This window comes from Hirundo rustica, chromosome 4, assembly GCF_015227805.2.
Source record: "Hirundo rustica isolate bHirRus1 chromosome 4, bHirRus1.pri.v3, whole genome shotgun sequence".
Taxonomy (NCBI): domain Eukaryota; kingdom Metazoa; phylum Chordata; class Aves; order Passeriformes; family Hirundinidae; genus Hirundo; species Hirundo rustica.
The window spans coordinates 7,699,309-7,722,216 of NC_053453.1; positions in this window are offsets into that span (position 1 = coordinate 7,699,309).

A 22,908-nucleotide genomic window follows, 5' to 3' on the forward strand; every position below is an offset into this window, starting at 1 on the left:
ATTTCCTGAAAACATGCAATTAGAGAAGGAAGAGACACTAAAGATACAGAAAATTAAAATACTTGGGACCCACTTTTTTCCCAATGGCTACATATTACATACTGAAATATGCTTGAACTATTTTACTGCTTTGCTCAGAGATGATATGTGGTGATAATTTGCACAGGGAGAGAAGGTAGAAGGAAAGACACACCGAAGATATGCAGAAATAAAAACATTTCCAGGCTGGAGTTTCCCTAATTTTTTAGCATCAGTCCTAGAAAAATATGTATTTTGGCTAGCAGATTTTGCTTCAACCTTCTTTGAGGGCAACCTTTTGTATGATCACAAGCAGCCAAACACAAGCTGTTACAATGCTGCTGATGACAATGGTTACATCCATGTTGAATCTGGCCTATGATTGTGCAACTAATAAAAGAATAAATTAAACAGTTTAGTCACTAAACTAAATGTCATGTTAGGCCAAAAGAAGAAATGTAAGAAATCTAACACTGAGTGGAAAGACTTAAATTAGCAACCGTTTTCCACTTTTAACAACTGGAAATAAGATGTATTTCTCAATTCTTTGAAACATAGTGGATTTTTTTTACTTCATCTCATATACTGTTAATATATATAAGCCATGCTAAGCACTTAATTCTGCAATGTCTGTAAGAGCACACAAGCATAATTTCCTTGTGAATTGCTAGTGTTAAACCAGTTATTTTTAACTGATTTAATGAATTTATATAAATATACAAGTTTTTGTATGAGACAATTAACAGCACATATTACTTTGAAAATCCTGCAATGTATATTTTGTTCCTTAATAGGTCTTTGCAAATAATCTCTCTGACACTTCAACCATGCCACCTTCTACTTTCCAGCATGTGCACTCCCTGTAGAGCAAAGCTGGGCTTTCTGTGTCAGTGGCTGTTTATTTATCTAAATAGTTTTGTGAGAAATACACTACAGGGAGAAATGCAGATGTTTGGGGAAATGGGTGTCTTGCTTTGCATGCCTGGGGACAAAACTTATGGTCAGGCATGCACGTGTGCTACACTGTGTAGTGCTGAGCAAGAGCTCCTGTGCAGGTCTGTAAATGTCACAGATCATATCTGAGATCAAACCTGGACCCAAACTGTTAAGCTGTGCTTTCACCAACATCCTATACTCCATTCTTTCTATCTGGATATTTTGAGTTTTAGTAGTGATATATTTTTCCAAAAGGCCAGATGGAATTTATTATGATTTGAACTATTATAGCATTACAAAAATATGACCTTTTTTTTAGATGTTGCAGCTTTCTTAACTCTTTGCACCATGAATTTCTGTATTTCAACAATTCAGTTAAAAGCTTTAGTCTCAAAGAAAAAGAAAAAAACCAACCAACCAACCAACCAAAAAACAAAACAAAACAAAAAAGCACACACAAAAAAGAAAAAAAGATACATTGAAGTACCTGAGGTTTGTACATGCCTAAGACTAGTTTTGACTCTCAATGCGGTGACTTTGTATCTTGGATAAAGTTGTTTGGTCACTTTATGTTTGAGTTACTAAAGTTAAAAATTTACTATCTGACACTGAAGAGATATGCTTGTTGACTTGACAGGATAAAAATAGGGTCATGTTGGAGACATAAAATCATGGAATCATTAAGGCTGGAAAACACCTCCAAGATCATTGAGTCCAATCATTAACCCAGCCCTGCCAAGTCCACCACTCAAACATGTGTCTGAGCATCACAGCTGCCCAGTTTTTGAACATTACCAGGGACAGTGATTGCAGCACTATCCTGGGCAGCCTATTCCAATGCCTAACCACTCTTTCAGGGAAGAAGGTTTTTTGCTAATATCCAATCTAAACATTTCCAGGCACAACTTGAAACCATTTCCTCTTGTCTTCTCTCTTGTTACCTGGGAGAAGAACCCGACCACACCTGGCCACACCCTCCTTTCAGGGAGTTGTAGAAAGCATCAATGTCTCCCTTGAGCTTCCTTTTCTCCAGGTTAAATAACCCCGGGACACTGTTGGCCCAGTTCTTCACTCATTTAGGATTTCCCTGCTAGGGGTTAACTAAAGATGACATGCAAATGCAAATTCAGTGAGTTACCACTGGAATGATCAGCTTTCCCTGGCAAGAATTAGGATAAATTAATAAAGTGATAAGTGATCTCCCTGTGTCAGCCATACTCCCAAATCCAAGAGCAAAGCATCCAAAGGGTCAGCATTTCAGGCAGGGAAGAATTTTCAGCAATTCCAGAGAAACAAAATGATGTCATAATTGCAGTTGCTCAGAAGATATGGGGCATGGAGGTATTTAGTATGAGTGAAGGAGAATGAGTCAGATCCTTAGCTACTGTGAATCAGTGCCATTGCACAGGGCTGATTAGATTAGCTAATTAACAATGCTAGGTGTTGCACTCAAGAGAATAATAATCAGAATTGATTAAGGCACAGGCAGCTTTACAATCAAAATTGCTTTTCATTTCGTGTAACTGGATATAGAGGGCCACAGATGAACTCAGAATAAGTAACAGTTTTACAATATCTCTTTTTCTTCCTTTAACTATCCCAAATGTCTGTGTACTTTGCTTAAATCACATTTGTCTTTTTGACACTGCAACAAAGTGAAACAATATTTCTCCCAGAAATTTAAATTTATACAAGGTCTATGAAATAGACTGGTAGCCTGAATTTAGTGCCTATGATAAAGTGTCAATACTAGGAACAAAAAAAAATAGCCTTGCAAGTCAAGAGAGGGGGAAAAAAGGAAGAAAAATATGATCTCTCAAGAACAGGCATTTTCCAAAAACTATGTCATCACAACTAAGGACAGTCTAAAATTTTAGGTCTAACTTTTGCAATTTTTTGAAGTAAGAGTAATATTTACAGCTTAATTTATTTTTTAAGTAATTTTAAAAGCCTTTTTCCTCAATTTTTCTTCATTTCCCAGCACAATATTTTGTTACCTCAGAGTGGCATGATTTCATTGAGAGAACTTTGTAAAGAAGGATTCTGATATTTTAAAAAATTCTCCTTATTGCCTCTGCCTTCCATTTCCTTTCCAACTTTCTCAGTCACCTATGCTTTTTCCCTTTTTCTTATTGTTGTTAAGGTGCAGAAAATAACATCTTCTTTTAACAAATCTATATATTTGAAATCAGCAGAAACTCCACATTTGGGGTGATCTTAATATCTTATTTTTAAAAAAGGTAAAAATAATCCATTTTAAACTATGACCATGGAAAGCACTAAAGAAAAGAAACAGACAAATTGTCAATAAACACACACACAGTATAGAATCTACATTGTTGTTGTTCTCACACAACTTTTTACTCTAATTTTTAATAGGAAATGGAAAATCGGTGCAGAGAAGCTGTTTTGCCTGAGAGGTCTGGACTGATTAAAATAAGGGTTCCAGCTCCAGCATCCCTCAGCACAGGTTAGTGGCTTCTGCAACAACCTGAAATAGATAATTTAGAAGGATTTTTTGAGTCTCTGCACTGCTATCCATTACCCAGGCCTGTTTTAGAATAGATTTATGCATGTGTGCATTGCAAGCAGATTTCCAAATTAGATTTTTTTTTCCCCTCAAAGTTACTTGGAACAACTTGCCAGTTAAAGCAGTGTTTGTTAATTGCCTTAAAAGGGATATTTCCTATTACCACCCTGCTTCTTCAGGAAAAAAATATATTTAGCCTGATTTTGTCAAGTGTCATATATGTTGGATCTTTTTTAAAACCTGATAACCAGATTACTTGTGAAACTGGAACACTTCCAAGAGAGCCGTTTCAAGTTTCTTGGTAAATAGTCTGTACATTGTATATATTTGCGAAATGTACATTATTTACTTTATAAAGTCTTCTGATCTTCCATAAATCTCTGCTCACAGAGTAAATTTTGAGGCACTGTTTCCCACTTCTTAGGAGCTGGCCTCTTCATCTCTGTAATACCACACATGAAGTCACATGGAAAAGGTTCACACGGGATGTCTTTGAAGTGTAGCCATCGGACATCAGATGGACCAGCTTTCCAAAGTGAAAAATATAAATTATGTCTGTTTATTGTCTCCATGAAAGAAATTCAGGGCTTTGTTTAACGTCTGTTCTGAGGTGAGCACATGATTTTCCCTGTTGTCATTGAATGACATTGTTTCAATAACATGAATAAAATGGTTGAAATGGTGAAATCCTTTTCTTTATATGATTTGATTCTTATATGATTTGAAGCCTGCAGGATGATTTTTGTCATTTTTGGTGGTGGCAGCTTTGGGTGTGGGTTTTTTTTTTTTTTTTTTGGTTTTTTTTTTTTTTTTTTTTTTTTTTCGTTTGGGCTGTTTTTTTTCTAACTATGTTATTTGACTGAAACACTGTAAAGAACAATGATCCTGTACTTCTGTTGCTCTTGGTTCTCACTGAAAGCAGGCTGGTAGTTGCAGACAGACCAAGCCTGCTGTGCCTGCCTTCAGCCTGAGCAGAATGGGCAGATTGCAAACCAGCCTGTGTCTGAAAGCTGCCAAACTCTGTGCAGGCAATACCAGCCTGAGCTAGTAATCCTTGGACATGAAGATTTGGCAGTTCCTTTGGCTGATTTCACAGTGTGGACACGCTCATGACACAGTCCTGTCCTGCAGTACTTGTCTCTGCAGGCAAGGATCACTTTACCATCCAAACGTCAATGCTTACCAAACTGTGGCGAGCTGTAATAGAGTTATCACTCTTCCATCAAGAGAGCAGATATCACGGTGTGGCTTGACAGTCTCTCTGTGACAGAACCAGAAGCTGAAGCCAAATCTCCCATAGATTCCTCAACTCTTGTCACATTATGGGGTATCAAGAGAAATTTCACTGAAATAAATTATTTTTTTTTTTCTAAATACCTAGAACAGGCTGAAAAATGAGGTATGAGATCCTAAGAATTCCCACTGTTCAGCAGGTGTTTGCCCACTCTGTAATGTCATTTGGACTTAAAAACCAACATCCTCTAAACAGAGCACCCCTGTTCTGGAAGAACTGTGTTTTAAGCTTCTGATGCAAAACACCTCAAGGCTGGCATAAATTCAAAATCACACTTAGGTCCAGATCCAAATACAAATTTTGTACAGTTCTTTAGTAAGTTAAGCCAAGGACCCCTCTCCTAACATCTGTGGATATTGGGGTATTTGAAATCCAACTCCAAATTCCAACTTAAGCCATGGTCTAATGTAAACAAAGTTAATGGCTTGTCAGCATGGGGCTGTAAAACAATGTGGGTACTGTCATAATATTGATGTAAGGGAACTTGAAATATATAGCCATTTTTCTGAATATAACAGTGGCTTTTGCTCTTAGGGAAAAGTCATTAAATTAGTATGTCCAGGTTATGTAGCAGCCAGAGAAAATATACAATTGTGGCAGCCAAGAAATTACATGGAAAAGAAATTGTGCCTTGACCCGTTGACCACAGTGCCAAACAGTGACTGCCATTTAGCGTTGGATCACCTGGGCTTTATACCCACGTGTCACAGCTCACAGGCAACTGTGGTTGTGTGGAAATCGGAGAAACATGTGTTTGACCTGCACCGCTCAAGGGATGACTGAAGTATGAGCCAGGCAGAGAGTCTGAAAGAATAAGGAAAACAAAAAATAGATACTGTACTGGAATACTTAATCTATTTTTGGTTTGTACCAATGAGGAGCTGCTGTCAACAGTATATCATTAAGTGACGATGAATCAAGGTCAGTTTTAAAGACTCAGGTGGAATTTCTCAGGTGACATAATACAAACTCAAAGTTAGTTATTGTTGTTCAACTGAAATCTCAAACAAATACGGAAATTCCCTAAGGGTTACCTTCTAAATCAACATAAAGAAATTTGAACTGACTTAATGATTCACAACTGTTGGAAAGTAAGTGTAATTCACTTTGCAGTGATCTGTAGAAACTGTGCATATTTAAGTATTTCAGCCCATCTATAAATAATACAATATTTAATATATAAATAACAAATAATTATAAATATTTATTAGTCATAAATGAGTATCGGTAAATTTTAATAACAAATTATTATTATTAAATAATTATTAATAATAAATTCTTTTAGCTTCTGAATTGATTTATGTCTGTATGCTTTAATTTTCTCAAAATTACCCATCAGTTTATAATACTAAGTGCCAAAAAAGTATATTTAATAATCCTTATGCATCTTTATTGCAAATTTTTAATCTACAGGAATTACTGCACAATATATTTTTAGTGTGAAACTGGCCAAAGAACTTTTTTCACGCACAGCAACAGCAACTCAGTGTAAAATGTGTGCTTGAACACACAATAATTTTGCTGAGTTTTTGTGAGGTGTTCTCTGAGACCATGCTCTGTATTGCTATTTTGATTTATACCAGTAAATAATCTCACTATCCTTGTCTGTGTTACATTAAACTCAAAGTTGTACATGATGGGATGAGTTCAGATAAAGATTTGGACTGATTCTGGAGCTTTGGAGAGATAAAGCATTAATACTTTCCAAAACTTCAGCAATGATTTGGATTTGGGTAAGGGCCCATGTCTGATTATGTTTAAATATTTTGACATGCGTAGTATTCTATTTTATGAGATAGAGAGATCATAAGAACTTCATTTGTGCTGTTAGTCTGTACTATGGAAACAAATGACATGTTTCACCCATATTGAAGAAATTCGGGATGAAAGATCACAGAGCAAATCATGTTAATGTATAACACATACAAAAAATATCACAATTAAGAATTTACAGATGTGACTCAGAGATAGGCACTAATTACATGAGAAACAATGTATTTAAACTCAAGCTTCCAAATGAGTCACCAAGATGAGCTTTCAGCTTTCTAGGCTTGTGTGAGCAAATATTGTGGTAACATATTGCCATTGTAGAAAGTTGTATTTTTAGTAAAGTTGAAAGGATTGGTGGCAAAGGTTGAGCAGCTCTTCTCCATTTCTCAAATCTGAGGCCAGGCAGTCTATACTGACCCTATTTCTGCTGAACTAGGATTCTCTGAAGCCTCAGATCTTGTTCAGTGTCGCCAGCTGTGTTTCCCTCTTGTACCCTGACATACAGCTCGATTTTTGTCCTGACACTGGTTCAGTCAAGTACACAAGTGTCCAACCTGCACTTTGGTTGCAGTCAGTCTTAAAGAGAAATCACAAAACTTTAAGTCCCTTGTAAAATCTTCCCAAAGTGCGCCAAACCAAGCAAATAGAAGTTCTGCAAGGTGAGAGAAAAGAAGGATTTAGCTAAGGCTGTGGTTTACCAGCACACCAGAGGACACTGCGAGCAAAATCTAACAAAGTGAAAGCTGATTTCAATCCTTCCCCATTTCTTTAGGAGGCTTGATATATTTTTATCCTGTTTATACATTGTCCTTTACCAGCAGATAGATGAGCACCTAGTGAAGAACTGGGACCATAAGTACAATGTCTTAATAGTTGACATTTGACTTCCTGGCAACTGACTTGAATATTGAGCAAAGTGCTCAATCTTTAAATTTAGCACCCCATCTGATTTATTTCCCTCAAGAGGACCACAGAGAAAATGCACTAAGTATGAGATGATGTTAAAAGTAATATTTTAGTTATTATGTACACCTGAAGTTGATTTTTTTTAAAATCCATGACTGTATTATAAAGAAATCATATTTAATCTTGACCAGTATTTCATAGAATCATGAAATGGTTTGGCTTGGAAGGAACCTTAGAGATCATCCAGTTCTAATCCCCTGTTTTGGGCAGGGATGCCATCTGCCAGGTCAGGTTTCTCGGAGCCCCATCCAGCCTGGCTTACAACATTTACTGTAAATATGGATTATCTCTACATCACAGCTGATGTTACCCATCAGAAAACACAGGAAATATCAGACTACACTAAATCCATTTTCTTCAGCTCTGCCTGCTGATTGTGTCCAATATTTGGATTCTTGAGAGGTTGCAAGAATTGCCTTCTTCTTTCTTATCCTTTCCCTGCATTCCTCCTTTATCACACTTAGAAACTGTCTTAAATCCACAGCAGAAAAGGACAGATGTAACAATTAGCCTTGAAAAAGGTATTTCTCTGCGTACATGTAGGCATGTACATCACCCAAAGCGACAAGGCTGAATTCTTACTCTAGCTGCTAAATTTTACTCAGCTTTTATAAATCATTAGTTTGTTTAAACATTGTTAATTGTCAGATTTTCTTAAGTGTCATTAAATTGTAATACATAAAGCTGGAGCACAGAATCATGTTTTATGTACATGTCTTTAAAATTAATGAATTATGAATAAACTCCCTAATTGCACTGATGTACAGATGGAAGCAATCTTCATGAAATTATAAATAATCACCATGCTGCTGATTGCAACAAGTGGAGTTTAAGCTTGCCAAGCAGTCTTAGAAGTTTAATTAAATGTACTAAAAAAGCAATTTGATGCTTTAAAAGCCAAGCTGTTGCATGGCACTGAAGCAAATCAAAACTTCAGTTAGGTTTGCAAACCAATCTTTGCTGCTGACCTTAGAAATGCCAACATTCCCAGTTTAGAAATTTTATGCTTTGCAAGTTCAGTGCCTCGAATAAATATAAGACTTGGCTTTTGGAAATATTATTTAGGTGAAGACATGCTGATAAGCAAGAATGATTTTCAGACATTATAAATTCACATGCTTAACAAGACTAGTAATTTTATATAGTATTGAGAGAAGAGACCCTCTGTACAGTAAGAAAGAGTAAGATGTGCCAGATGTCATCAGGCAAGTTTAGAGTTTATGGAGTGTAGACAAATATAAAGGAGCTTATGTTTAAGGTTGTCCCTTGACCCTTTATGACCTTCTGGATCTGTGAATCTACACTCAGAATAACTAGAGCAAGAAGAAAATTTTGGCAGAATCTTGGCTCCATAACTCTCCAGTGAACTATCAACCCTACACAGACATGTGTAACCTGGTACTTTGCTCCCGACAGACAGTTTCTTCCTTAGTGTATTCTTCAAGTACAACAGCTGAGCAATGCAAGGCAAATGTAGTGCTTGGCTTGGTAAGTGAAGCTCAGATCCCCGAAGGAATTTATCTTTTATTCATTCTTGGATACTTGACTTGAAATGAAGCTGAAGTACAAATGCTGAAAAATGCAATATGAATAAACTTTATGCCAATGCCTCCAAATCCCACACTTCCGTGGTGAATCTCTACTTGACTTCTGAGGACTGTTTCTACTTCAGGTTTAGCTGGAAACAGCCCTAGCCTGAGAAGTTCAGATATGATTTCAGGTTTATTAGCATACATTCCCAGAGTCTTTTCACAAGACTGGGTATCCTCTATGGGTATTTTCTTCTAGTCTGGAAAGGCACAAATATTTTTGGTAGGTATTTATGTATGTCCAGCAACTTCATGGCATCTCAGATCAGGTGTCCTAGCTTGAATCAACCAGGCAGGTGAGCTGATGCATCTGTGTTTGCTTTCTACATAAACCTAATCAAGATTGAGGCAAAAAGCTTCATTCCCCTCTGAGCTTTTGACTGGCTACCTATGGCCCATTAAAGTACATCTAATGCACAGAAGCATGATGACTCTCACTAAATCCATCTGAGACAAACCCTAATGTGCTGACATTGGATCAGTAAGTAATTGCAGAGGTGGCTTTTAGTGCAATAATGTACCACTTAGACCACTCGCACAGGAAGTGAGGAAACTAGTTTCTCTTCCTTCCTCAGACAGAGGGGACCAGACCCATATTTCCTCATTCCCAGGAGTGTGAATGACAGCCAGAATTTATGTCAAGAGGGTTAATGGGGGAGGGCAGAGGCACCTCATACCTCTCCAATGGGGAAATGGATACAAGATTTACTGTTCCCAAGAGTGAATTAGGAAAAAAGAAATAAGCTCTAACTGTGTAATATGATGGTTAGGGCTTCTTAAGAAGAACAGAGTCACAGGTTTTGTTTCCCCAGTTAAAGGCCTATTTTGTGTTTTCCAATAAATCTTATTCAAATAAAATATGAAGGCAAAGTTCCATGTTGTCAACTATGTCCCTATTTGGATTGTCAGTAGATCTTTTTTTTATCCTTTATTAAGCAGAAAGTGTAAAAAAATTTTTTTTATAATGTTGCTAATTCAGAAAAATAAAACATTTCAAATGAGGAGACTCAGGCAGGAAAACTTATCACTCCCTCAGTTATCTGAAAGAAGGTTGTAGCCAGGTGGGAAATGTTCTCTTCTCCTAGGTAACAAGTGACAGAAGAAGAGGAAATGGCCTGAAATCGCTCCAGAGAATGCTTAGATTGGATATTAGGAAAAAAGTTTCTTAACTGAAGGGGTGGTCAAGCATTGGAACAGGCTGCCAGGGATGTGAAGGAATTGCCATCTCTATATTTGTTCAAAAGGTATGTGGATGTGGCACTTGGAGACATGGTTTAGTGGTGAACACAGCAGTGCTGGGTTAATGGCTGGATTTAATGATCTTTGAGATATTTTCCAACCTTAATGATTCTATGGTTTTATATTTTTTCTTCTGAAGAAAATACTGTGTCTGGATGGCTGATGAATTAAACATGCAGATCAATTCATTTTCAGAGAAATTGAGGATTTTAATGTATATCCAGGACTGCATCTTTAAAACTGCAGCATGCCTTTTTAGAGGAACGTGTAGAAATGGTTAAATTTTTAATTAGAAAAAATAACAGTGTCATTGGAAAAGACTGTTTGTATCTCTTGGTACATCCCCAGCTCACTCAAAGTAGTGATCTGTGTTTACAGGGGTAATCTCTGAAGCACACCTTAGGTTTTTGTGTTGTACATTAGATCTGTAACTGGATGTTGTACATCCAAAGAGCTTTTGGAGGCAGCACAAAAAATAAACGGCAAAGCAAGTCACAATTGCTTTAAAAGACCATATTTTCACATCTGCCTTGCAGGATATTTGGCAATTTCTTTTCTCTGTAGAATGGGCTACATAAAGAAAGTACAAAGTTCTTTGATCTGAAAAATCTCTGTGGGATTTAATAATTTATATCAGAATTTAACAGCACAGAGGAACCCTTTTTTATATACTGGAGTAATTTTGCTTTGCTTTTGTCAGATCAGCTCTACTTGAAACAGAGACTTGCTATTAATGGAACTGAACTATATTTCAATGTCTCAGATGCTTTGGTGGCTTTCATTCTACCATATTTCACTCTGGTTCCAGTTCAGCAAAGATCTTAAACACATTTCTAAATCTAATAATTTCAATGGGACTGAAGACCATATGTAGATGCTTCATAAAAATTGGGTCAGCTTATAAACTCTTCTTTATGATACTTTTAATGAAGAGTAATGTGTTGAGACAGATCCTTTTTGTTTCATTTTCTTTAGTAACTTACTCTACTGATTGAATATGAAATAAGGCACAAATATGAGAGCTGGAAGAAAAAATCTTGTTATTTTCTTCTTCATAGAGACATGGTAACAGGAATCACACATATCTGACCCAACCAGTATAGTAGATGCCCTCATTTAAGAGAGACATGTACATTTTCTTTAGTATTGGTGGGCAGAAATATGTATGTTCACAGTTCATTTTGCTCCTCCCTGATACAGATGGCTGAAACAATCCAAATTTCTGTTCTCGAGAAGTGTCTGTTGCTGCTATCAGACTATGAAGAGGACTTTCACATAGGCATTTATGTAGCAGATATCTGAGTTTGATGGAAGAGGTGACATTCATCCGAAAGGACATTTAGAGCAGGGAGGAGAAGGCCCTATCAGACCAAGGTCCTCCACACCTCCCATTTCCTCCCTGGGGCTGGGCAGCAGCAGACACACTGGCAATGAGGAAAGAAACAAATGTATGTACAAAAATGTCTTGGTCTAGCAAATTTTCCAGTGATCAGTGGTTTTAGAATTTCCTGATCCAGGAACTAACACCAGTTGATTTACTCTCCATTAATTTGTTCTTTTTTACATCCATGTGTATTTTTTACCTCCATGAAATCCTGTGGTAATGAGCTTTATAATGTAATTACATGTTGTGTGGAAAAAAATACTCTGCTTTGGTGGATAACTCACTCCTTAATGCTTTCATTATATGTCTGCTAATCCTTGTGCTATGAGGTGGCGTGAATATTCACTCTGTTCATGTTCTGCATACAGTTTATGACTTAAAACCCTCTGTCATTTCCCCCTATCAGTCATCTTTTTCCCAAGCCTAAAAATCCTAATGTTCTTGCTCTTTTCTCATATGGAAAACATTCAGATCTAGGCATTAGTGATGCAAACAGAATTTTCAAAATCAGCATTTAAATGGCTTTAGTACAAAGAAAGTCAACAATGACAGGGGAACTAGACTTCATTAGAACAAGTCCTCACCCTAACAGTGTGATATGTAACAAACCCCATGCAAATACTAAATGCTTATTAATCATTGTGGAGTCTATTATATCAAATTTTGTGTGGTTATTGTGCATGAATTTTTTATAAAGCAAATAGAATCTGGTTATTGTTTTAGTTATTAGGAAAACAAAATCCCTCAGAAGAAAAAAAAAAAAAAAGTACACACTGGGTTACTTCTTTTATCTCCATTTTTATATATGAGACCCTTCAAGTTGGAATGAAGGGCATGCTAACTCTTCATCTCTGTATTAACAGTTACAAATAAGGCAATATCTTATGCCCATTTGGTTGTCTCCATCATTATGTGAAGATTGCATTTTGACATGAATTGGTGGACTCGGTCCAATTCCTAATTGAAAGAGTCATTAACTCCCAGTGACAGGACAGAACAAAGAATTGAACATGCATGAAGGTATTTCATCTCCCTTAAGATATTTTTGTGACTCTACAACCAGTGGTGTAGCCAAACTTGTGTTCTGGGTTTGTTCCTGCTATTTATTACGAGTATGAGTGCACCCCCTAGAAGTTCCCATCAAACATGGAGTCCCATTGTGGAATAACATACTGATTTCCAACACATTTTATGCACACATCATTCAGTAAGAAGTGTGTCTTCCAAAACAAAACAAAACAATGTGTTTTGCATGATTCACTACGCTTTGCTGCAAGAAATACAAAATAATTGAGCAAGACTGCAGTAACTCTCCAATACTTTGTTATGGTTTTTAGCTGTACTCAGCAGAATAAAGTGACCCTGGTTCACAACTCTCAAACTGCATTTGCAAAGGTGAAATTACACATTGAAAGGTTTCTGTAGAGGACATAACTCTGAAGGCTGACATTTTAAATCTGTAAAGTTCGTGCAAAGGTACAATGATGAAAAAATGAGCACCCTTTTCTCTGTGGTGTGCAACAAGCTCAAGTCACCACAATTTTGCTCTCACTGGTTGCCCTGCAGAACAATATTTTCACAAATTGTCACCCACATTCAGCATTTGAATTTGTGCGGTGTTTAAAGTCCTGCACTTGTCAGCTGTATAAAGAGGGAAGAACATTATTCCCTTCATTAAGGAATTCATGATACAGGCAAGAGCTGGAAAAATGCAGGTGGGAGTTCAGGTGAGCACACTGACAGGCCATCTGTGGTCTTCATGTCGTCTTCCTTGCACTGGTAAAAAAATTCTTGTCAGGGAATGCTTTAGCTTTACTTTGGTGTTCAGTGCTTTAGCAGAGCAGTATTCTGCTGAGCTGCTGTGTCTCATATTGGAGCAATCTTCACCCATGCCTCTGCAGTCAGCAGGAGAGCAATTACCAGCTCCATGGCCATATAAAGGCCACAGGAGTAATCTGTGACAGATTTGATGACAGCAGGGGAAATACTCCTGAGAATTGTAATTGTAAGGGCTAACTGCAGACGCAGATAGCTCTCAGCTGATGATCAGGAATAGCCCCAGAATCAATGGCTACTCAAGCTTCAAAGATAAGAACATGCTCTGATTTAAGAGCCTATTTCTGTGGGCAAGGCTGTGAACTCTTTCCTGCTGTTGAAGACATCCATCAGCCCTTTGACATTAGCAGGATTAATTCCTGGTTAGAAGGGCAGCAATCTGGCTCAGTGACACTGATAAATTTCTGCTTGTGTGTTGCCTTTTTTTTTTTTTTTTTTTTTTTTTTTTTTTTTTTTTTTTTTTTTTTTTTTTTCCCAAGAGTGCACAGGAAAAAAACCAAACATGGGCAATGATGGTTCCACAGAAATTCTCTCTGCAAAGATGTATAATAATGAAATATGGTTCTAAGGATTTGCCTCTCTAGGATCATTGTCAACTTATTTCAACCTGGATGCATTTCTGTGTCCTGGCCCTAGTGCTGCTGGCTGGTGTGGTTCCTGTGTAACAGTTTGCTACAAAGGAACATAATGAACTAGAAGAATCTGTCTATATCCTTAGGAAGGAACATAAGTCAATGTATATTATAGAAAAGGTCACCTTTATGCATGTTGTATTTCTGTCCTGTTTAGTACACAAGGATTGGCCTGCTTTTGTGGTATCAAGATGAGTGTGTCACAGCAAAATGAGTATATTCTCATGACTAAACTTTTCACCCAGTTCAATCTGGGAGTGTTAAGGACATCCCTTTGGTGACAGTGTAAAAACTGATCTCTATGTTTCATAGGCTCTTCTGGAATTCCACCTGCAATACAGAGGTTATCAACATATCCAAAGTGGCCTTGGCTGAGTAGTTCGGCAATGGTCATTCAAAGATTTGTTCAGTAGAAACCAGGCTGTATTCAGGTCTCCTCTGAGATTAGATGGTAATGGTTAAGAGACAACAAAAACTTGGGCTTAATTTAAATATATAGTAACCCTGTAGCTGCCCCCTAGCCTTTTTCTCTGCAGTGCCACCAAGGAGAGCAGCCACAAGTCAGCAGTGAGACAGTCCTTACTATCCATGACAAAGACATTCAGAGAAATGGAATTCTAAACTGGAAAATCATGAAAAATTCGAAAACAAATTTTCAAATTGATTGCTGGAACACATGCTTTCAGTTCCGAATTTTGACATCCATTCCACTCATAAGATAACTAATATCCTTGTTGTCTGTTTGTCAGACTAGGAAGACAAAAACACAGACTTCCCACAATAATGCCTGTAATTGTGCAATTCATGGATTAAACTGTTAATGCTCTGCAATGAGGTAACAGGGGCTGGTCTAATTTTCTTATTTTCTTCACATTTTCTTCTCCAAATTTCAGAGTGGGTACTTTTGAAAGAAATATGCAACCTTTTGCCTCTGACTGCTATACTTAATAACCATATTTTTTGCTTATGTGTTAGGGAGTGAGATAAGGGATTGTGGATCAGAAAAGCTGAATTTTCTGTGATTTGAGCTCAAGTCCATCACTGGAAACAACAACAGTTCGTCCTGATTATGAAGCGGCCCAGAAGAAGGCCCAAGACATACCAACCAATGTGTTACTTCCATGCAGAGTTTGTTCATGCTCTCTATATGGAATACAAGAAGGTAATGAAATGCATTCATGTTTTTGTATGCCATAAAATAAAGGCTGTATTACTCTATAGCATTACACAAACGTGGTACCATGAGATGAAACAGAAAATCTCCCAGGCCTGTTTCTTCAGTAATGTTTGTGTTTTGGTTCAGTCCCCAAGGTTTCTGGCTTATCAGATGCAGACAAAATGAAAAGAAACAGTACCAGTGAAAACTGCTATAGATCCATACATCGCGTGATGCCGTGTGGAATGAGACTGAAATGTGTTCTTTAATAATGAATACTAAAGTCAACATTTATAATAGTAACAGGAGATACTGAGTTTTCTTTTCATTTGAAGGTCAAGAGTTAATGTCATATCTCAGCTAGGGAGCTTAGACATACAGTGCCCCATTTATTACTACTGCAGTGTGTCAGTCGGACGCCAGCAGACAATGTCAGTATCTGGCACAGTTTCGTGAGGAATGAAGTTTTTACAAAGACATGTTCGCTTCTGTATTAAAGTTTGATTATATGATTTCTTAGGTAAACTGCAACTTCTCTGACACTAAATGTTTTCTGGCTGACTGAGGTCTTTGCTGTGAATGACAACATATTTTTTGACTTGTATCCATTGCTCATTTTGGCTGTGGAAAGGAGCAGGGCTGGAAAATGCTGTCTTTTGTAGAATTTACTAAGCCAAGGCTCTTGTTTGTGTCCTGAACCCACCATATTCCAAGTCAATAACGTAACAAGCCAAATCCAGTTGTTCATCTCTATACTTGTATGCATGTGTTTATGAGAAGATTGACATTTGACCGTGAGTTTCTGCCAAACACAGTCTTAGAGTGTCAACACCAGTTGGAGAAATCAGTAGGGAAATGTGCAGGGAGCCACATGCAGACTACTGTGTATAAAACACCAATCCTGGAGGTAAAAACAGGACCTTAAATTAAACTATAGGTTCCCGTGACTGTCCCTCCCTTTTTGTTTTCAGAACCATCTGTGCAACATCAGTGTTTTCATCCCGTTGTAATGGGAAATTCTGAGTATCTCAGCTTATGTTGAGCCTCAGTTGACCAAGTCATCATTCTCAAACTCAGGGGTGAATACTGACTTGCATCTTGTGTTCTTTAATATTCCCTGTTTGTTCCTGCAGATGTAAACCACTGCTGAATATATATTCAGCATATTCAAATGTTCAGCTGTGATTGCTAAGACAGACAAGTTTTGACACATCCTATTCAGAGTCTTGAGATACCATCTGGAAGAGATGAAAGAGTTTGAAAATTTACTCTATGTACCTAATTTGAGACATTTCAGAACTCTCTATTGACTGAACAAGGTACAGAAGTTTGTCATTAGATTCACTGTGACATCCCAGTTGACTTTTAAGTCTGTGGTAGCCTTCAGAGATTCTACTGGGAATAGAAACCTTTTCACCTGTTCATACTCTTAAGAGAGGTATCTTTCCTCTCCTCTGAGGTAAGGAAACAGAACTGCACAGACTTGGTGAGGGTATCTGTTCCATTGCGTGACTTCTGGCAGGGAGGAGACCACTCTCTTTTTTTTTTTTTTTTTTTTTTTGAGTGTCACAGAACACAGCTTGATTCCTGTGAGCTGCGGCCAAAGTTTTCTTTCTTTTCTTTTTTTCTCTCCCTGCTCTCCTCCTTCCTTCCCCCCACATGGTGTCTGCTTTCAAGATTGCTTCAATAGCCAGCATTGTAACATACAGAGATGGATTTCCACAAAATTAATTTCAGCGCTTGGATAGGAACTGATTATGAATCTTTGTAGTCCTACAGATGAAGTCATTAAGAAAGAACTCAGAGTGGAATGCAGCCAAGGTTCTAAGCAATAGCATGGCAGTGATTGCACAACAGAATATGGGAAGAGTAAGAAAAATGACAGAACACAATCATTTCATACCATTCATTAGTTTCTCCAAACAATGAAAGAACAGAGTGGCACATATTAAATCAAAAAAGGCCTCTAAAAGAAGTAGCAAAACTACATGTGTGATCCGACAGGATTTTGAGGTGAAAGATATTTGGATGACAACCTTAATTGTCACAAATCTATTTGAAATACATTCATAATATTGCAGTGATTTCAGCTGTGTTTTAAAGAACCATTTAAAGTTCTTCATATGTAGTAATGTAATATAGTAAATAGAATTATAAAAATTACAACAGTGCAACAGTGGATATGAACAACTTACGAAGTTATATACTTCATTATTTTAAAAAAATAGATTGATAGTTTTCCATCATATTTTTACTATAAATATTTTTCTTGGTTTTTTTTCTCTTGAAATGAGAGGTGAATAACAGTAGAAAAAGGAGGGTAGTAAGTTCCTTAATTAAACTAAGTTTTGCATCATGCACAGTTTTTTAAGGTGCTCATTACCCACAACATTACCCACAGTATTCCCATTAATATCATTTATGTCATCACAGTTGTTACAAGATTAAGTTTTTTCTAAAGACTTGTAGTTTATTTTTCAAATAGTATTTAGTCTTCAGAAAAAGCATTTATCAGTTACAAAAACACCCCACAAACATGCATTCATTTGTCTAGGTTTTTAACCATAAACACTTTCAGCTGAATGCAAAATATAGAAAATATTTGGACAGGTTCAGGATGGATTAATTTATTCCCTTTACTGTAATTCTGCTGTCCAGTGTGTAAGACTACCACTTGGAATCTGGAAAAGAAAGGCTTAGTTTCCTCCTCTATCTGATCTATACTAGGGATTTCCAACACATCCCCAGAGAGGACTCTTCAGCTTTGAAAATGGGATGTCTTGAAGGATTCATGATCTGTAATTTCTGCAACTCTGAGGATAACTAGTTCAGACATAAAAATTATGTGATAAACAGCTGAGACAAGTCTCCCTTTGAAGTTGCTTCTATCTACAGATGAATGTGTTGTTGAAAGAAGTATTTCTCCCTCTGTTCTGCTAGTGTTGTGTCCAAATGCCCCATGTTCTGGCTGTGTGACCCACGCTGGTGTCTATAATCCCTCTCTGGGATGTTTAAGAGTTTTGTATAAAGTCAAACTGCTTCAAAAATAATGCTGGGAGAGCATCAGGCATTACTTCATAGAATCATAGAGTGTTAAGCGGTTGGAACCTTAAAGATCATCTAGTCCCAACCTGCCTGACATAGGCAAGAACAGCTCCCTATAGACCAGGTTACTCAAGGCCTTATCCAACCTGGATTTCATTACTCGTTTCTTTGCATTGCCCATTTCTCGTGCAAGGGTGTGATTTCTGTTGCAGGTTACAGCTACAGATCCCAATGAAGTTTTACCTGGAGAAATTATTTTTCTCAAAACCAAACAGAGATATTATAACAGACTTAAACCTAAGTCATCAGACTCTGGTTCTAAGTTGGAACGTCTTTATGCTGACTTCCTGGGCTGGCTTCAAGGCATGTCCTTTTGCTCAGGTGTCTGTGAATTACAGTCTCTATCAGAGTTGCTGAAATTGCCTTAGATAATTCAAATAGAAATGGATTTGCTTCTTGACATAGCATTGATAGTGGTGTCAATTCATGCGAACTGTAGGCCTCTGAGATTTGGATTTCTGTTTTAATTTTCCTATGCTCTATTTATATGCAGTGAAGAGAAATAGAAATTTTTGTGGCCTAATTTATCTCATCTACTGAAATATTTCAGATGGATTGCTAAGATATTCCTTTTCCTGGCCAGTTACTGTAAAGAGAGCATCTGTTCAGCACGCTTACACTGTATTTAGGTGAGAAGAATCTCACCTTAGTTGTCTGTCACTTGCTTCACACTTCTCGCATACCGAGAACGCATCATTATACTGGTCCTGAGTATTTGAAAGCTCCAGGCAGAATTCACTGATGCACTTGGAACTGAATAGCACAGAGGAATTTTGTAGATGTGAAAGAGTTAAAATGACATAATGAGGTTGATATCATGAGCTTAAAAAAAAAAAAAAAAAAAAACAACACAAAAAAAAAAAAAGAAAGAGAAAAGAGCAATAAAAGTGCAGAATTACAGAGAGAGAAAAGGTTCACAAGTGCTGACATGCCTGTTCTGGCACAGTTTAGCTTAATCCACCCTACTTGCTTTTTTCACCCTATTCTTCAATCCTACCTTCCAGAAACAGATTTAGGTATCCCTTTATCTCTGTGAGGGTGCACTTCAGTTACCTTCCCTAGTAACTTATTCCATATGTCTCCTTCTCTGAGAGTGAAAGAACCCTGCCCAAGTCCCTGTTTGCTCATTCTTACCTAATATTTCAATTTAGTCCCTTAGTTTGCCTCTTTAAGTAGTAATAACAAAAGCCCACCCTTTGAGGTTGCTTTATATTTTCACTCCCTTTCTTAAGGCTGAAGTTTCAACTACACCATCTCACAGATTTCCTTGCCCATGAAGAATAGCACCAGTTCCCACAGATTTTCTTCAATTTACATACACATATATATGTGATAAAAAAATCACAACTGTTAAGGATAATTTAAAATTTCCTCTTTTTATTTTTTTATCACATAAGAAGAACTTGGTCCTGCAAAACAGTCTTTAATCAGGGGGCTAATCCAATTAATCCACTATAGCAAACAACATCTAAGAGTTTCTAAATGCTAACTTGGAGGACACAGAAGCAGAACATAATCTCATGACAGGTAGTCATAACACATATGGGCTTGTCCAAGTCATGCCACCAGGAATAGGTGGCATGCATAGTATAGTCTAAGCAGAACCAGCAGGAAGGAGAAAGAAATGGTCTGAAAGCTCTGACATTTCTATTTGGAAGGAAAATATATTTTAAGCATTTTTCCGTTAATGCTGGTGCTAATGGTAAAAAAATCAGATTTTCTTATCTAGAGAAATATAGTGAAATAATAAAGCACTGAGGTGCTAGAGTAAGCCTTTTTTTTTTTTTTTTTCCCTCTTTTACAAAGATAATATAATTGTTTTCATATACCTTCAAAGAGGATTAACATTGAAGAGATAAAAATGGAAAAATGGAGAGGAAAAAGACACTTTTTACTGCCTGACTCTCTCCTGTCTTAAATTGAGCTCTGGTTTACACTGGCAACTGTCCAGTGGCTTGCTGCTGATTTATACCTTCATTTGTGAACTTCAAGCTCTGAGAACAGGCTGCTGTTATAGTTAATACACTAGACACAGATTAAAACAATTTGACTTTAATTCCTAGTGTTGCCAAACTGTCCTAAAAAAGAGCCTAAGAAAGATGTTTCTGAAGCAGATCCGTGATTTGGGAGCTTCTTAACCATTTTGTTAAGTTGCTTAGGAACTCTGATCAGTTTTCCTTGAAAAAGGATTCTTGGCTGTATTCATGAAGAGATTTATAGGTCGGCATCTTTAGGTACAAAAATGAAAACTGAATTTTTCATGGACCACCTTTTCAATCGCTCCTAAATTTGTAAGTACTGTAAGTCTCTTTCTTACTTTTTAGCATGGTATTTTACAATCATCTTCAGGTCTCCCTAAGAATCTGCCTCATTTGTCCTCTCAACTCTTCCATGTTCAAGTGCACACACAAAAACCTCCTGCCCAATCCACTTGGTGTTCTTTAATGTACTTGGAATATGAGATTCTGCAAAAGTATTGATGAAGATTTTGCATTCCCAGGTTCTGCTATTAATACATAGCCCAGGGGTTAGGACATGTGAAGAAAGTAGAAAGGCTGCCTTTCTTTTTAGCTATGAGGAATTTGAACTTAACTTGCCCCATGCTTTTTTCAGTTGAAACTGCTCCACTTTATGCAGAATAATTAAATATTAACTGGGCCCAAGACAGTGACCTGGTTTACTTCTAGCTCTTGCTTTACAAACTAGTTAATATAAACCAAGGAGTTATTAACTAGAAAAAGAAACAGAACCCAGAGCTATTTTTGTTCAGGTGAGTTCTATAACTGTTGAAAAAAATGTTTTCTTTTGCTTTGACCTAATTTGTACTTTTATATTCCATGCAAAATACAGCTAAACAGGAGAGAAAGTCATCTTGTAATATCTGGGTCACTTCAGTTATTCTTCTAGAGAGTAATACAATGGATTTGGATTACTATGGGTGTTGTGAAATAGATTAGTTATTAATTTCAGGGAAAACACCACCACCACCACCACCAACAACAACAACAAAAACAATCCAAGTCTCAGAGTCACATATTAAATAGGGGGTGGGGAACTTGGGTGCTCTACAATCCTACCAACTTGCTTTTGTGTGACTATACTTTGAAAGACAAAATGTGAATAAGACCCAGATCCTCAAATGAAAATTTGATGCTTTTCATTCCCGAGCAGAAGGAGACCTTAGGGACCAGGGTAAGATTGTAATGTCTTGGAGGAGTTTTATTGTTTCCTACAGGCCATAATAAGTAGCCACAAAGTAGGAGATTCACATAATAGGACATATAAAGGGTGTTTAAGTACTGGAGGGGGTATATTTTACATGTATGACCCCCCAGAGGAATTCACAACCTCTGAAACAGTAACATCAGCTTCCCACACAACAAGGAGCAAAGATAAGCACCTGAAAACAGAATTCAGGAAAGCCAGAACTCAGAGTGAAAAAAGTGCCTATAGTCAAGATGGAAACTCTTAGGAGAAGATAAGGATTACTTAAGTAGTAAATCCTTCCATTCAAAAAGAAAACAAACCACTTTCCCTTCATAACAAATAACTCAGTACACTGAGTGCTCTGACATTAGATTAGATAGCTCAAATTCAAATCTGACTTAAGGGATTTGAACCTACAAAACATACCTTCACTATCTAAATCTTCAAACAATGAAACTCACTGAGGTGTAGCTCTTGTTGAAACTTGACTAAAAATAACATCTGAGAGAGAGGAGAAAATGACTGTACTGCAGGTGACTGCCACACTTTCTTGACAGATTTAATTCTCTAATTTAGTACACACTTCAGTACTTCCCAAGAGGTGAAAATATTTCAGAGAAAAACTGATGACTGCCTGAAATGGTATTCTAGACCAAGGGGCAGGACATCTCTGAGAGGTGTAAGTGGACTGGAAGCCTTGTGCAGCAGTTTGTGATAGGGGTGCACTACTCGTGCCCTGCCTGAGCAGCCCAGTCATGGAGCAGAGCAGTGCAGGGTGTGTCATGGAGCAGGCTCAGCACTCCCACGCCCCAAGTCCCACCCTTAGGAACTAAAGGCCAAATGTAGAGGGGAATGAATTGCCTGCAGGAGTCACTTTCTTCTTCCATTTCACTGTGGAGAAACAAGGGATATGGAGTTGAGGGATTCTGTGATTGTGAGTGTCCTAGAAAATGTCTTCCTTAAGCTCTCTGAATCTTACAAAATAAGGATGATGCTTCATCCTAGATTTGTCTCTTACAGTTTAAGTCATTTCTACCCTGTACCATCCAGCAGTAGTCTTGTGGCATTTCCCAAGCTTGAGGCATGTGAAAACTATTTGTTATTGTAATAAAAATAATAACAATAGGATCATCTCGAATCAAAGCTTCTCTCAACTTCTGACTGATTCAGGCTGCCAGTGAGGCCTATAATTAACAAATTTTCTGTCAGAGCTTTTACCTATTTTGGCAACAGCTGTTAAAATGTG